This window comes from Leptodactylus fuscus, chromosome 5, assembly GCF_031893055.1.
Source record: "Leptodactylus fuscus isolate aLepFus1 chromosome 5, aLepFus1.hap2, whole genome shotgun sequence".
Taxonomy (NCBI): Eukaryota; Metazoa; Chordata; class Amphibia; order Anura; family Leptodactylidae; genus Leptodactylus; species Leptodactylus fuscus.
The window spans coordinates 206,053,085-206,069,465 of NC_134269.1; the positions used below are offsets into that span (position 1 = coordinate 206,053,085).

The 16,381-nt window shown below is 42.0% G+C and overlaps 1 long non-coding RNA gene across 1 annotated transcript in view; it reads left to right on the forward strand.

Moving 5' to 3' along the window:
* Positions 1-16,381, forward strand: part of LOC142203971 (uncharacterized) — a 176,358-nt gene that overhangs the window by 49,742 nt on the left and 110,235 nt on the right. Inside the window, exon 2 of the long non-coding RNA XR_012716129.1 lies at positions 7,286-7,684. This is a non-coding gene — a long non-coding RNA (uncharacterized LOC142203971). The remainder of the gene's footprint in view (positions 1-7,285; positions 7,685-16,381) is intronic.

A 16,381-nucleotide genomic window follows, 5' to 3' on the forward strand; every position in this document is an offset into this window, starting at 1 on the left:
CAGATTATTTAATTTGACTCAAAACTTTTTATTGGAGTATTTGGCAAACTCTAACAACCAAAATTTTATTCGCGAGACATCTCCTGAAGCATTGGTGTGCCAGGGTATCTCTTCCTACCAGGAGTCCCTATACAGCAGGCAACAGGGACTTGTCATGACTCAAGGCCCTTATAACTTTTTGTTTCTAAATTCTATGGACTCCTAACATAGTAATACTGTCATCCTACCGAGGGGGTCCATTGGCTCTTTGACCCATTCACTGCCACCTAATGAGCACTCGATATGGTATCCAAATTCCTACTGTTTTATTCTAATTCTTTAGTATTTTTGATCCTTTAAAATTTTTTGAAAATGATCAAAAAATGGCAGATTTCCAATTGGTTTTCCAAAATTTTTGGAGACTTCACAGCAGATTTTGGTGAAGTAGTGTGGTCCTGTGATGGGGTGAGCAGTATCCCCTCTACAGTCATCATACAGTTGTATATCGTTGCGTTTTACATTCTGGTTTCAGTTGACGAAATTGGAAGGAGGTCTATAGAGAAGCTGAAGCCGCGGTCTGGTCAGTTATTTCCAGTTTTCACACGGCTATCTACCTAGCCGAGCAAATAATTGGGTTAATGGCGTCTTTTGTGTAACAATTAAGAGTCTGAATTACAAGCGCATGTAAGTTCAACAAAAACAAGTTGTCATACAACATCTCCCCATAGAATATTCAGGACTCATTAGAGGACGCAACGGTTTCAGCTAAAGTGTCACATGTCTGTAAACTCTTCACATCAAAATGCACAAGACAGGCTAGAAAGAGTCTGAGTGCCTGAAGGATGATATCACAGGATAGCGGGGACTTCTAAAAAGTCTAAAGCCTTTCCATAGTGAGATGGAGAATGTCCCTTTAATAAATGAAAAACGAAAAAAAAAAAGTTTTTCGGGACTTAAGTATCGATGACCTATATTACTTTTATTTTATTTTTACTCTATTACTTTGCATTTTTAGTATACTAACAGAGTTTATTGGATTATCCCCATATTTTGGCATGTGTCCAATATGTACTGTGACATCACTGTGTGTATTATCCTGTACTGTGACATCACTGTGTGTATTATCCTGTACTGTGACATCACTGTGTGTATTATCCTGTAGTGTGACATCACTGTGTGTATTATCTCTGTACTGTGACATCACTGTGTGTATTATCTCTGTATTGTGACATCACTGTCTGTATTATCCCTGTACTGTGACATCACTGTGTGTATTATCCTGTACTGTGACATCACTGTGTGTATTATCCTGTAGTGTGACATCACTGTGTGTATTATCCTGTACTGTGACCTCACTGTGCATATTATCTCTGTACTGTGACATCACTGTGTGTATTATCTCTGTACTGTGACATCACTGTGTGTATTATCCCTGTACTGTGACATCACTGTGTGTATTATCTCTGTATTGTGACATCACTGTCTGTATTATCCCTGTACTGTGACATCACTGTGTGTATTATCCTGTACTGTGACATCACTGTGTATTATCTCTGTACTGTGACATCACTGTGTGTATTATCCTGTACTGTGACATCACTGTGTGTATTATCCCTGTACTGTGACATCACTGTGTGTATTATCCCTGTACTGTGACATCACTGTGTGTATTATCTCTGTACTGTGACATCACTGTGTGTATTATCCCTGTACTGTGACATCACTGTGTGTATTATCCTGTACTGTGACATCACTGTGTGTATTATCCTGTACTGTGACATCACTGTGTGTATTATCCCTGTACTGTGACATCACTGTGTGTATTATCCCTGTACTGTGACATCACTGTGTATTATCCCTGTACTGTGACATCACTGTGTGTATTATCCTGTACTGTGACATCACTGTGTGTATTATCCCTGTACTGTGACATCACTGTGTGTATTATCCTGTACTGTGACATCACTGTGTGTATTATCCCTGTACTGTGACATCACTGTGTGTATTATCCCTGTACTGTGACATCACTGTGTGTATTATCCTGTACTGTGACATCACTGTGTATTATCCTGTACTGTGACATCACTGTGTGTATTATCTCTGTACTGTGACATCACTGTGTGTATTATCTCTGTACTGTGACATCACTGTGTATTATCCCTGTACTGTGACATCACTGTGTGTATTATCCCTGTACTGTGACATCACTGTGTGTATTATCCTGTACTGTGACATCACTGTGTGTATTATCTCTGTACTGTGACATCACTGTGTGTATTATCTCTGTACTGTGACATCACTGTGTGTATTATCCTGTACTGTGACATCACTGTGTGTATTATCCCTGTACTGTGACATCACTGTGTGTATTATCCTGTACTGTGACATCACTGTGTGTATTATCCTGTACTGTGACATCACTGTGTGTATTATCTCTGTACTGTGACATCACTGTGTGTATTATCCTGTACTGTGACATCACTGTGTGTATTATCCTGTACTGTGACATCACTGTGCGTATTATCCCTGTGCAGACCAAAAACAATCCTTTCATATTGTCACTGCTGTACATGGCCATACTGGGGTGGGGTTGTATTACAGGTTTGGCTACGGGGGCCCCATTTTAGGCCTCCCATTATTCCTAAGGGAAATCTCTCCGTATTACAGTGCCATGACATATATCTGTAATATATAATGTGCATGCACCTCCATAATGTAAATGTTTACCTATGGCTTTACTCATTTTTCTCTGATGACCTGTATTGTAAAGTGTCGATATGAAGGTCCCCTTGACGTGGATTTATAAAGACACATTCACTCTCTCAGTTCTCCTTGAAGGAGTCCATGAATTTTGGACTAAGTATATTTGAGCTGTCACTTAGAGCGGTGTGCAGTTTGTCAGGGGCTATATTGGTGGTGGTCTTGTGAAGGCCTTAATTAGTGCAGAATGCAGACCTCTGTACTCCTGCCAGCCTGGATGAAAATGATTTTGGAAAACAGCCCAGAGAGAAGAATTTGTCATAGGGTCGAGTGGTTCCAAATGTAATAACCCAGCAGGCCGTGTAGACAAATTGTTTCTCTTAGCTGATGTGTTTGAACTAGGACTTACCTGTCTTATCTCATACTAAAACATTTAAAGTTGCTACAGCAGGACAACATTGTGGGATTATGACTTCATTTTTACCTCTCAGGGGGGCGCCACATAACTCTACCACCGCTATGACTGGCAGAAGTGACTGGCAGAGCGGGCCCAAGAAAAAGCCCAATAGTCTATCTTATTGCGGTGTTTATTGTGTTTATTTTGCTAACCATGTACCATTTTACTTCCACCTCGTAATTATCGGCTACTTTATGTTGGTTATTAAAATCTCAATAAAATACATTTAAAGGGGTTTTTCAGGTAAACCCCCCCCCCCCCCCCCCTTTACCTTTAAAAAAAAAATAAATTTTTTTTTTAGTACTATTAATGGATGAATAAGTCCACCCAAATACCTTTAGCAGTGTTTAGACTGATTTCTGGGTGTCTCGGGGAGCTCCTGGCATCCTCTGCATTTGTTTACATGGATAGATTCCTGCTGTCTTACTCTACAACTCCCATGATGCATTGCTCTTCACTCAGATCCTCCCCTCTCACTTCCTCCCCCTCCCTCTCTATCACACCCCATCCCTGTTTACCTATTTAGCCCGTGGACTACTAGCCCACCCTACCTAACTAACTGAAAACAACCCCTCACCCCATCATACTTACCTGTCTTCTGTGCCCTAGAGATCAGTTTCTTTTGTCCCGTGGGCACATTGTTCTGTAGACTTCTGCGGCACATGCGCAATAGAGTTGGAGAGTCAGCTCTATTGCGCATGCGTAGGAGACAGGCTTTTCTGCTCATCAGTCCGACTCTATTGCGCATGCGCCGGCAGAAAAGAAGTGACGTTCCGTGCCCATAAGAATTAAGACAGATAAGTATTATGGGGTGAGGGGCAGTATTGATTAAGTTTTTTTAAATAAGTGAATGAGAAGTTTACAATCCCTCTTAAACTTTTGGTTGAGTACGGTTGAGCCGATCTTGAGATTTCAGGATCGGTTTTAAAATCCGATTTCCGATCATTTTCCAGCCAATCTCAATCGCGATCGTGAAATTTGCTCGATCGGGATCCGGTCTTTCCCAATCCCGATTGTTCAACTCTAATTGTAAGGTAACAAAATGTGAAAAAAGTTCAAGGGGCAAAAAATAAGTCCTCATAAATAAAAAAAAATAAATAAAAAAAGTTATGGTTTTTCAAAGGCAGAGGGTAAAGGCAAAAAAGCAGGAAAGGAAGGAGTTAATTTCACTATTTAATTTTTTTAAATTTCTTTTTATAATTTCAGTTTTCATTTAGTTTTTTTCATAATTTTTTTTTCTTTTGCTTTTTATTAATTTAACTTTTTCCATTTTTTAATTTTTTTTTTATTTTTTTTTTTGCTTTTATTTTTCTCGTCTTCGGTCCCTGGGAGTGATGCTACTCCATTAGTCTGTATTGCCAGCGCCGTCACTAATTCTCTTCACATCTAACACACAAAGGTATGCAGGACGCCCAAATATTTACACAGAGCGTCTGCACCTACTGTACAAAGATGGCTGTTCTAGAAAATAGAACCCACAACGACACAATGAATCTTTTAAGGAAGATTCAGTTTAATATAACAAGACGTGATCAAAATAAATAGACCGCGCCTGGCTGGAGTCGGATGAGTTCTCCTGGCCGCTGGTGACAACACTAATATTCCCATCCTCCGGTTACCTCTGGTGGGTTGCGGCCTATGGCGAAGATCTTAAAATCTGGAGCCTGTCAATTCTTTGTGTGGATGTTACTTAGGTCAGTGACAGCAAGTCCTTTTGCCTGTAGCCTATGGGATCGTAAGGCTATCTGGAAGATTTTTTTAAATTTTTTTAACCTCTTCCGAAAGTTAAGCCCACCACAGCTACGTTGACCTAAAAAGTTATGTTGCTGGAATACTAAGACAAACAAATCATGTCCTAAGGGGAAAAATTGGCCTCAAGGGTTGATGAGCTGATAGGTAGGGTTGAGCGATCGGGATCGGATTCCAATCGGCGATCGAGTAAATTTCACGATCGTGATCGGAATTCCGATCCTGATCTTTTCCGGCGGGATCGAGGTCGGAGGTTATCTCAAGACAGGCTCAACCCTATTCATGTATATATCATAAATAGGGTTGAGTGATTGGGATCGGGAAAGATCGGAACCCAATCGGCGATCGTGCAAATTTCACAATCGGGAACGGCTGGAAAATGATCGAAAATCGTATTTGAAAAACGATCCTGAAATTTCAAGATCAGCTCAACCCTACTGATAGGTTGTCATTTTTTCGGATGGAGGATATGACTGTGGCCCCATATTGGTACTGATAGATAATTTGGTTACAGAAGGTGAGGCAGTAGGCGCCTCTGGGTTGCTTTACTACTTCTTCTTCCTCACTGGTTTACAGAACCGGCTCATTTAGGAGGCCCCTGCCAAAATCTGTCAGTAGTCAACAATGTGGGGTATCTGGAATATCGCAGTAATTGTTATAAATCCTTTAAGGCTGACATCTATAGTTAGCAGCTGAAATGATGTTACCAAGTTATAAACAATTAGATCATAAAAGTTTTATTTTAAGGTTCCTCGGAGCTGCGGTGGAGGCTTTGAAGGTCTAAATATATGTTGGACCACTAATGTAAGCCATGGTGCTCTTACTAGGCCGACTCCAAGTGAGAGTAGAGAAAAGTTTTGCCCTGAACCACTTAGTTTCTACTGTAACCCTACAGGGACACCAACAGTGGCCCCATAACATCAAACTTTCCATAGCTCTTGGAAAAAGAGAAGACCTCCTGAGCTCCTTGAAGCTCTGGTCGGGTCTCTTGAATGATGTGTACTGAATAGGGTTGAGCGATCAGGATCGGAAAAGATCGGATTCCGATCGTCGATCGAGTAAATTTCATGATTCGCGATCAGAATTCCAATCCCGATCTTTTCCGGCGGGATCGAGGTCAGAGGTTATCTCAAGATCAGCTCAACCTTATTCATGTATATATCATAAATACGGTTGAGTGATCGGGATCGGGAAAGATTGGATCCCGATCGGCGATCGAGCAAATTTCACGATCGGGATCGGCTGGAAAATGATCGGAAATCAGATTTTAAAATCGATCCTGAAATCTCAAGATTGGCTTAACCCTAGTACTGAGTAAATACACACCTCTGCTCGTCTGCAGACTTTGACGTAGATGGCGGGAACGATGAGGATATGGAGAATCTATGGTCTAGGCTTTAGATTTGGGGTCTGTATGTCATGGACTCATTCTTGGGTCTATTGTTAGGGGGACAGATAAGGTATCATGCAAGGGATGATATGAAGTACTAGTGATTCAGAAGCCTTCAGTTGGGAAGGGGTCCTATATACACGTGTAGGATAAATGTTCTACATGATGCTACTTGACCCTCTTCCTGACCTGCGACATGTGTATACATTATGGGACCGTATGGATGTAATAGTTTGCCACAGTTATGCCATGGGATAATGAGCGATGAGTGATGGAAGCGCTCAGTGGTTACCACCCAATTACCACCCAATCTCTTGACTCCTCATTCAGGAGGGCAATGCTCGACCTGGGATCAGCAGGGGTCTGTATTATCCATGAAACTTCCCCCTTGTGTATGCCTCTGATTTAACTTGTTAGAGGCCATGGTTGAAGTTGATTGGTTATACAAAGGAACTCTCCCACAGTCACCCAACGGGGCCCCCAAACGTTCCTCACTTCCTGGTTGGGCTCCACAGCTTGTTTGAAGTTGTCCACCAGAAAACCAGAACCAATGACGTCTAGTCTGAGTAAGGGGCTCCATTGTGGGCCCGGCTACCACTGCCACTGTCTAACATGGTGGAACATCTGTATCATGTTTATACATTTGGCTTATAGATTTGGTCATCCTCCACTTCATCTTTCAGTTGGTCCCATGATGATTGAAGGAGGAACATTAGATTAGGAATTTTTGGAGGGTGCATTTAAGGTATTATCATATATGGGGACGGACACTCTTTTGGGCTTGAGCTCTCTGTATTTATACAATATAGGGGTAGTGTGATATCTCCAACCAGTAGAGATCCTTCCCACCACATAGCATATGTAATATGTTGTCCTTTTTGTATTGTGAACACCTTAAAGAGTTATCTTCATACTTCTATGGTCCATTGATGGCTTATTGCTTATATATAGGTCACTATATATGTTTTTGTACTAGTTGGTGTTTATCATCTTATTTCTTCTATTTCCAGTCATCTACCATCAACGGGATCCTCAGGACTCTTATAATTGACCATCTAATGGGAATATCCATAGACTTCTTATTTATATGGTGGAAACCTTCCTGAGACTTCACCTGACATGACCTTCTACTATTGAAGCCCCAAGTCATCAGAATGGTTGGAACGGTCGAGTCAATGTCAGGTCAACAGTAGAAAAGAGATCATGGTCATATCTCTACATGTCCACACTGTGGCTTCAGAAGATGCAGATACACCGTGGAAAGAAGGACCATTGTGCCTTTGGTTCTTGTCTGAAGAAGAGGTTGACAACATGGGATGTGGTGATGGAATTCAAGTTGGATGGAACCAATGGACAAGGCAAGGGAATAGGACCTGAACGTAAATGTTGGACCTCCGAGACTTCTCCTGGTAGGCCTCATTCTTGAGTTTTGCTATATCTACAGTGCCGTAAAGTAACAAAATGAAGAGAAGGAAAAAATAGACGTAAATACCATAATTAATTGGTGTGACCTTTGCCTTTCATCAGTTTTTCTCGGTACTTGCAGACCGTTTTTGGTAGGGAGATTGTTTCCGCCGCCATCTTGGAGAGCTAAGCCCAGATCTTCTGTAGATGTAGGCTTGCTTCAATCCATCTCTGTTTTCCTGTCATCCCAGACAGACTGGATGTTGTTGAGATCAGGTCTAAATCTTTGGGGGTCAGATCATCACTTCCAAGACTTCTTCACCAAAGGGCAAAGGCCATGCCAAATAATGATGGGATTGTTTGGATACCACATCACATCGTATCTTTTGTCGCTCTGTAGACCATTCATTCGCATATACGATTTAACCCTTTTCTTGGCACTTCCATTTTTTACTATATTTTTCGTCATTTTGCACAATCTCTGTTGCCAATGTCAAGGTCTTCACTTCCTTGCCGCCGTCTGACTTGTCGTCTTCTGATGTTTTACGGTTTGATGTCTGCATTTAGTGTAGGCCTTTGGTCTACATTCTATATCTTGCACCTTACCGCTGCCTTGTAGTGCTTTTTTTAGACTATACCCTCACGCTAAATCAGTATCTATAGAATGCCATCTACCACTAAACCCCATGAAACCGTTCATTTCCTCACTGAGTGGAAAGTTTACATTGTGTGTGTGCACGTGTAACATTGAGATTATATCCGTTTGTGTGTAAAATATATATATATATATATATATATATATATATATATATATATATATATATACACATATAGTGTGTGTATAGAATATTTAATTTGGCATATAAATAACGGATCTGTGCAATCTCATACTATAGATCTATGTAGGGATTCAAAATTGCTCCATCATGAACATATGATTTTATATATATATATATATATATATATATATATATATATATATATATATATATATATACATATATATATAAAAGAGAGGAGGTTCTGCTGTGAACAATGTGGGGAGAAGATAAATCGGAGCTGCTGTGACTTTTGGGGTGCATAATCTTGACAATAACGTTATGGGTAATGGTGGAAATGATATCAATTGCTGTGACCATTTCACATCATCCGTATCCAGTCTCACACAAAGAAGTCTATGGAAAGAAGAGGAAGTAGAGGCTGCTGCAGGCTAATAAGCGATATATGACCTCTGCTACCACTAATGGTAGCAGAGCTTAGCAGCTGTAGCATAGGCATGTCGTTTCCCCTATCCATAGACTTCTATGTTAGAAGGAACTCCTGAAAACCCCGATAAATGTAGAAGAAAGCATTTTACTTTCATAAGTTATATTACAAACTTTCTTCTATTCGCCCATACTATCCATTACTATAAGGTTGTTTTATAACTGGAGGTTCTCTTTAAGGATTTGTCATTTTAGTCCATTCGGTGAATTGCTTACCTGACGTGTCTGTTCCCCAAAATAACAATTCTGGAGTATCTTTTCTCTGAGGAACAGCACAAGGCACAGTTGTATTATTCCTCCTGGAAATATTTAAATTGACAAGTGGGTGTTACCAGGCATCTTTGTTATAGGGACATTTCTCTGCAAGTCTAACAGATTGGGGAAAGGTAAAACCCAATGACCACTTTAGTCTTACATTTTCAGGAGGAGTTAGAGAGGAATGACACCATGAAGAGTTCTAGGAAATCTTGGTCCAGAAATGTTTGTTTGCTTCTTTGTTTGTTTGTTTTTAATGTACTTTTTTTTTTTCCTATCAGTATGTCTTTGTAGAATGGGCGGAAATCCACGCAAACATGGGGAGAACATGCAAACTCCTTGCAGATGTTGTTCCTCTCTTTGGGCACCCATCTGTGGAATAGTTTATACTGTGTGGGGACCACTGTGGAGCAGATTATACTGTGTGGGGACCACTGTGGAGCAGATTATACTGTGTGGGGACCACTGTGGAGCAGATTATACTGTGTGGGGACCACTGTGGAGCAGATTATACTGTGTGGGGACCACTGTGGAGCAGATTATACTGTGTGGGGACCACTGTGGAGCAGATTATACTGTGTGGGGACCACTGTGGAGCAGATTATACTGTGTGGGGACCACTGCGCAGCAGATTATACTGTGTGGGGACCACTGTGGAGCAGATTATACTGTGTGGGGACCACTGTGCAGCATATTATATTGTGTGGGAACCACTGTGCAGCAGATTATATTGTGTGAGGACCATTGTGGAGCAGATTATATTGTGTGGGGACCACTGTGCAGCAGATTATATTGTGTGGGGACCACTGTGCAGCAGATTATATTGTGTGGGGACCACTGTGGAACAGATTATACTGTGTGGGGACCACTGCGCAGCAGATTATACTGTGTGGGGACCACTGTGGAGCAGATTATATTGTGTGGGGACCACTGTGGAGCTGATTGTACTGTTATTTGATAGGGAATACAATTAGGTAAAAACAGACATATAAACCATTTCAAGTTATAGCAATCGTCATGTAGAAAACATTTTCCGAGTCCATAAATTTACCCTTTTCGGCAGCTTTTTGAGTCCACGTTTTCATTAGTTAGAGGGATTGGAAGGCTGTAGATACATTATGTTTTTCTAGAAGTAGCGCCACTTTGGCTAATGAGTGGTGTCAGGTATTTCAGCTGAGTCACTTGAACGGGGCTAAGCTGCAATACCAAACACCACCATTGAAAAAAAATAGCGCTGGTGGTATTTATAAAAACATTTTCTTATCTCTTGCAACCCCCCAAAAAACCCCATGGATGAAACTCTCCTGTGTTCAGTCACCTCCGCTGACACTAGACAAGGTTATTGAGGTGAGAAGACGCCTGCAAAAACCGGTAAACTATCCCATAGATCAGATTACAAGAGAGAGGAAGATTTGCCGATAGAGACTTCCTGAATGTCATCCTCTGGAATGTGGAAAACAAAGGTTAAATCAGGTAAGAAAAAAAAAAAGCAAAGGTGTTAGCTGCCATGAGGTGCGCACAAAGAATCTGGGGCCCGATCGGGGCGTTTTTTTTTTTCATGCAGCCCACCATGCGATTCCTTCCCTTTTTCTGACATATGTCATGTAGTGGTTAATGGGGCAGAAAATCAGTGTTCCTTAAAGTCCTCGCTCTGTAATCAACATCCTTTGAGAGATTAGGTTACCCATTTTATATGCATTCCCACGAAGCCTGCCAGAGAAAAAGACATTGAATGTACTGGAACCGATTCTTAGGAATTAGCTCCTGTATGGACGGCTCCACCTCTGGATCATTAGAAATTGCAAAACCTCCGAGGCCCAGAAGGAGACAGGTGTTCCATTTCATGCCTGTCATATCGGTGTCGTAATAAATAATAATGGAGGTGACTTTTTTTTTTTTGAGTGTTTAGTAGAAAATCTAGAAAGTTCTTAAGATGTGGGTTCACATTAAAGTAATACCCTATATTCGAGCCAACAATGTCAGGCCTGGTTCACATCTGCATTCCGTTCACTTGGGGACCGCTTCAATGGAAATCTGTAGACATTAAAAAGCGGTTATCTAAAGGAGACCCACGGACCCCATAGACCAGTGATGGCGAACCTTTTAGAGACCGAGTGCCCAAACTGCAACAAAGTGCCAACACGGCAATTTAACCTTAATAATGTGCGTATCCACAATTGCACACAGTTACAGACCTGCAGAATATGGTCATACGAATGGGGCTTTATAGAGCTTTCTTCTCCACAGTGACCCCCACACAGTATAATCTGCTCCACTGTGACCCCCACACAGTACAGTCAACTCCACAGTGGCCCCCACACAGTATAATCTGCTCCACAATGGCCCCCACACAGTATAATCTGCTCCACAGTGGCCTCACACACAGTATAATTTGCTCCATAGTGGCCCCCACACAGTATAATCTGCTCCACAATGGCCCCTACACAGTATAATCTGCTCCACAATGGCCCCTACACAGTATAATCTGCTCCACAGTGGCCTCACACACAGTATAATTTGCTCCATAGTGGCCCCCACACAGTATAATCTGCTCCACAATGGCCTACACACAGTATAATCTGCTCCACAATGGCCCCTACACAGTATAATCTGCTCCACAGTGGCCTCACACACAGTATAATTTGCTCCATAGTGGCCCCCACACAGTATAATCTGCTCCACAATGGCCCCTACACAGTATAATCTGCTCCACAATGGCCCCTACACAGTATAATCTGCTCCACAGTGGCCTCACACACAGTATAATTTGCTCCATAGTGGCCCCCACACAGTATAATCTGCTCCACAATGGCCTACACACAGTATAATCTGCTCCACAATGGCCCCTACACAGTATAATCTGCTCCACAGTGGCCTCACACACAGTATAATTTGCTCCATAGTGGTCCCCACACAGTATAATCTGCTGCACAGTGGTCCCCACACAGTATAATCTGCTACACAGTGGCCCCCACACAGTACAATTTGCTCCAAAGGTGGCCCCCACACAGTATAATCTGTTCCACAGATGGGTTCCCAAAGAAAGGGCTCTGAGTGCCACCTCTGGCACCCGTGCCATAGGTTCGTCATCACGGCCATAGACTATAATGGGGTACGCTTGGTTTCTGCCCGAAACATGCGAATAGAAAAGTGCTGCTTGCTGGACTTTTCTCTCCACATGTTTTGTGCGGAAACCACACGTACATTGTAGTCTGTGGGGTCTGCAGGTTTCCCAGTTAATCGCTTTTTAATGCATATAGGTTTCCATTCAGGCGGTCCCCAAGCGGACTCCCTGAACGCAGATTTGATCCGGGCGTCGCAGTGCCTTTTTTTTTTTTTTTTTTTTTTTTTTTTTTTTATCCGACGGTTTCAGATCAAAAGAACCAACATTATAGTCAATAGGGTCTTGCTATTTTAGCAGTCCTTTTGGTCCCTCCGATGGACCAGAACAATGGACACTCCTTTGCTAGATAAGTAAAATTCTAAAACTAAATACATTTGTAATAAATTTGTCATTGGTTCTAGATAATATTTTTCATCTCTTTAGTCATCTATTTGATACAATGAGATGACTCTTGTAGTGTAGTCTGACTGAATTGTAGTCTGGCCCGCCCCCTAAGAGCCATGGGGTGTGGCCTAGACTATACAGCCAACCTGCAAGAATTTGAATCCAACCACTGAATCCACTTTTAGATTTGCCAAGTATTTCCGTAAGATCTAATATCTTGAAAATTGTTGAATTAATGAAAAAAATTTTTTTTAAATTTGGTTTTAATTACCCAAACTCCTCAATAAATGTTTCCACCTTGCAATTTAGATTAATAAGGAAGGAAAACTCATTACTGGAACATATGTGCTGTAAATCCATGAAAAACCACAGCGAAATAATCGATTCCAGGCTAAGCTTTAATAATATAATTAATAGTAACCGGCTATAGATTGTGAGAACCAAGTGCAGGCCAAACTAAGCATTAAAGGGGTTGTCACATTTAGAAAACGTTCCTTTAAATACTGTACCGGTCCCCGTGATAGGGTGATTACGAATAGCCTCTCTTGCTCTGGAGGACCCGAAACGTCCAGGTGTTATGTGGACTGTCAATTAATTTCAAAGGACACTGTGTAATACTTAATTCTCCCTGTGGAGGAGCTATAGAGAGATTAAACATGGTGGTCCTATCATCAGGAGATCACTTGATCAGCGTATTGTCAAGGGGAGCTTTCTATTAATAAAGGGATAATCCATAGTGAACAATCGCTAGTATATGTGGTTCACAACATAGTGGCTAAAAAGTTTCTAAAAGTGGCACTCCGCTGATAGCGCTCCTTTAGACAATGTAAACAATTCCATTCCATAGTAAAATACGAAATTCTCCCTGGAACCATGACCATTTTGTAGAAATACCCCATAGGTGTTGCTGACATATCGAAGGTGTCATCAAAAAAGGGGCATTCCAAACGGCATCTCCCCAGCTATACGAAACGGCCGATTTCGGTGAGTTTGGCAAACGAACACAGGTTATTGACTCCTAGAATGTAATATGTCCCATCCGATGAGAGATACAAGGTGACAGCACTGGCCTATTCACTTCCTCTCCCCACTGAAAATGCATGTGTGGCCAATCCCAATGGAGGAATATTCGTCGGCCATATGAAAGTCAGGGTGGGTTCACACCTGCGCCCGGTCTCCACTTTGCTGGTTTACATCTTCTGCCCGAGAAACTGGACAGGAGACGGAAACCTGGAAGTCCATTTTCAAACCCGTTCACTTGAATGGATTTGCAAAGTGTCCGCCCGTGAACATCTTGTCCCCCTCTGCGGCAAAACCGTTTTTTTTAACCGGACACAAAGTTGGACATGAAGGACTGTGTGTCCGGTTAAAACAAAAGTGGTTTTGCCGCAGATAGGCACTAGACGCTCATGGGCGGACACTTTGCAAACCCATTCAAGTGAATGGGATTAGAAACTGTCTCCTGGGTTTCCGTCTCCTGTGCAGTTTCTCGGGCAGAAGATGGAAACCCGCACAACGGAGAACGGGCACAGGTGTGAACCCGCCCTAAGGTATCATTAGCTTAAGTCCCTGTTCACACAGTGAAATCTGTTACCGATTAGCGGGCAGATTCCGCCCTGATTCTACCTCCCATTGTTTTCAATCGGAGACCAAGAACGGAGCAGGATGCTGAAAAAATAAGCATCCTGCTCAATCTTGTCACGGATTCCACAGCAGTTAAAGCCATATAGTTCTCAGGACTTCCCATTCATCTGGGCCCAAACAGTGATGGAAACCACTATGGAATATGGGGGAGGAGAAATGAAGAGGAATCCAAATCCATATATTGGCTTTATACCATTCATTTGCAGGACATCTACTACCTCCACCTCTGTAGTCATGCACACTATTCTCAGCCAAGTGTGCATATGTTTTCAAAAACTGCCACCAAACTTCACCCTTGAGAATAAAGACGGGGCTTGTTCAAGACCCAACCTTCTTAACTTTTCTTGTTTCCGACATTGGTGTTGGGTGATGTTGGGACACTAAATGGTCCTCCAGTCTTGCCTAAATCTACGAGTTTGTCCAACCCTCACCTAATGTATATGGCCACTTTTAGAATGAGGCGACCATAAATGTAGGACTATCAGGGCTCTCTTATATCAGTTACAGATTATGTGCAGAGACAAAGTGTGAGCTCTAGAGGAAACAGCTCGCGAAATCGCCTCAATCTGAGTGTTCTAACAGGAAGTTCTAAACTGATATCAATTCCAAGAATTACGAGTCTTCTGACAAGAAAGTGCTGCTTAGGTTTCCTCATTACCAAGTAAGAGATGAACTTGTTATTTGCTGAGGAAGTTCTGGTCAAATATTAGGTTTTTTTGTACGTTAAAGACAAAATGTATGTATCTCCAGAATCTGGCAGACTCATCCCAAAGTCAAAGGGTTGTCCCACCAGGACACATGACTTCATTGTGCATGCGCTGTACCTCTGATGCATGCGCAGATGCAGAGAGCACCAGAGGGGAGACCAATGAGACTCCTCTCTAGGTAAGTATAAAGGTTTAAAGCAGGGACATTTGGGACATTAAACCCCCAGTCTATAAGGACCAGTGGGCGGTCTAGTGTCCCAAATCGACCTGACAGGTATCCCAATAAGGAACCACCATGCGCTAAGACAAACAGGCCAAGTCCACAAAGAGTTGCAACCAATGGAATAACGTTAAGATCTTCAGCTCTCATCGACCGGCCATATAATATGGACGAGGGCACTTTGGCTCAGGACACTTGAATCGGTTTTCTGGCCCTAAATTAAGTTTTCATAGTGATAATGTCACCTATCGGGGTCTGACACTCACTGTGCAGTTCAGATGTTCTAGCTGGTGGGACATACCACCAACGCAACGGCAGGCAACGGGATAGGCGCATTGAGAGTGGAGAAGCTTTTTGAGTTGGGATTTTTTTTGGTCTACTCCTTGAAGGTTGAGAACCCAAGTCATTTTTTTAAGGCTCTTTAAATGGCTGAATTTTGACTTTTAGGACAACCACCTATAGATTGGACAAGAGAGGAAGAGTCTATTCCTTTCTGATGAAGGGCTATTCTGCATAACATTGCCCCTCAAAAATGGTGAAATGGACAAATCCTATTTGTATAGGTAATGAACATTTTGAGATGTTTTGCATGCTACCCTGAAACTCCTCCGATGGGTGAGGTCGGTGGTGAGATACAAAATGACTAATTCCTATTCCACAACCTCTAACAAACAAGTAAAATCGCTCATCAAAACATAAAGCAAATAAATCTGATTGTCTCCAGTGATTGTGGCTCCTTTTGGCTGTTGCATCCTTCCTCGGGTGAATTGAGAACCACCAAAAAGTTGACCAAAATCAGCCTTGGGTGTGTCGGTAAACAGGTGAGACATTGCAGAGCGCTCCACATGTTATAGGATAAGTGCTGAGTCATATCATAAATTCAATACTAAACCGTCTCGATGATATGGTCTATAGTCGTGGAGGAAAAGGAAGCCAAGTCTAAACAGTTGTCAGAAGATTTAGCCTCGAGAGCCACTAGTAGAGACTTTAGAGCAGTGAGACCCAAAGTGGTCCAGGTGGACCCCCAGGGGTCTCAGCCGCGAGGCAAATTTCCATCATTAAATCTAATCTTCACATTTTTTGACGAGTTTTGGGAATATGGT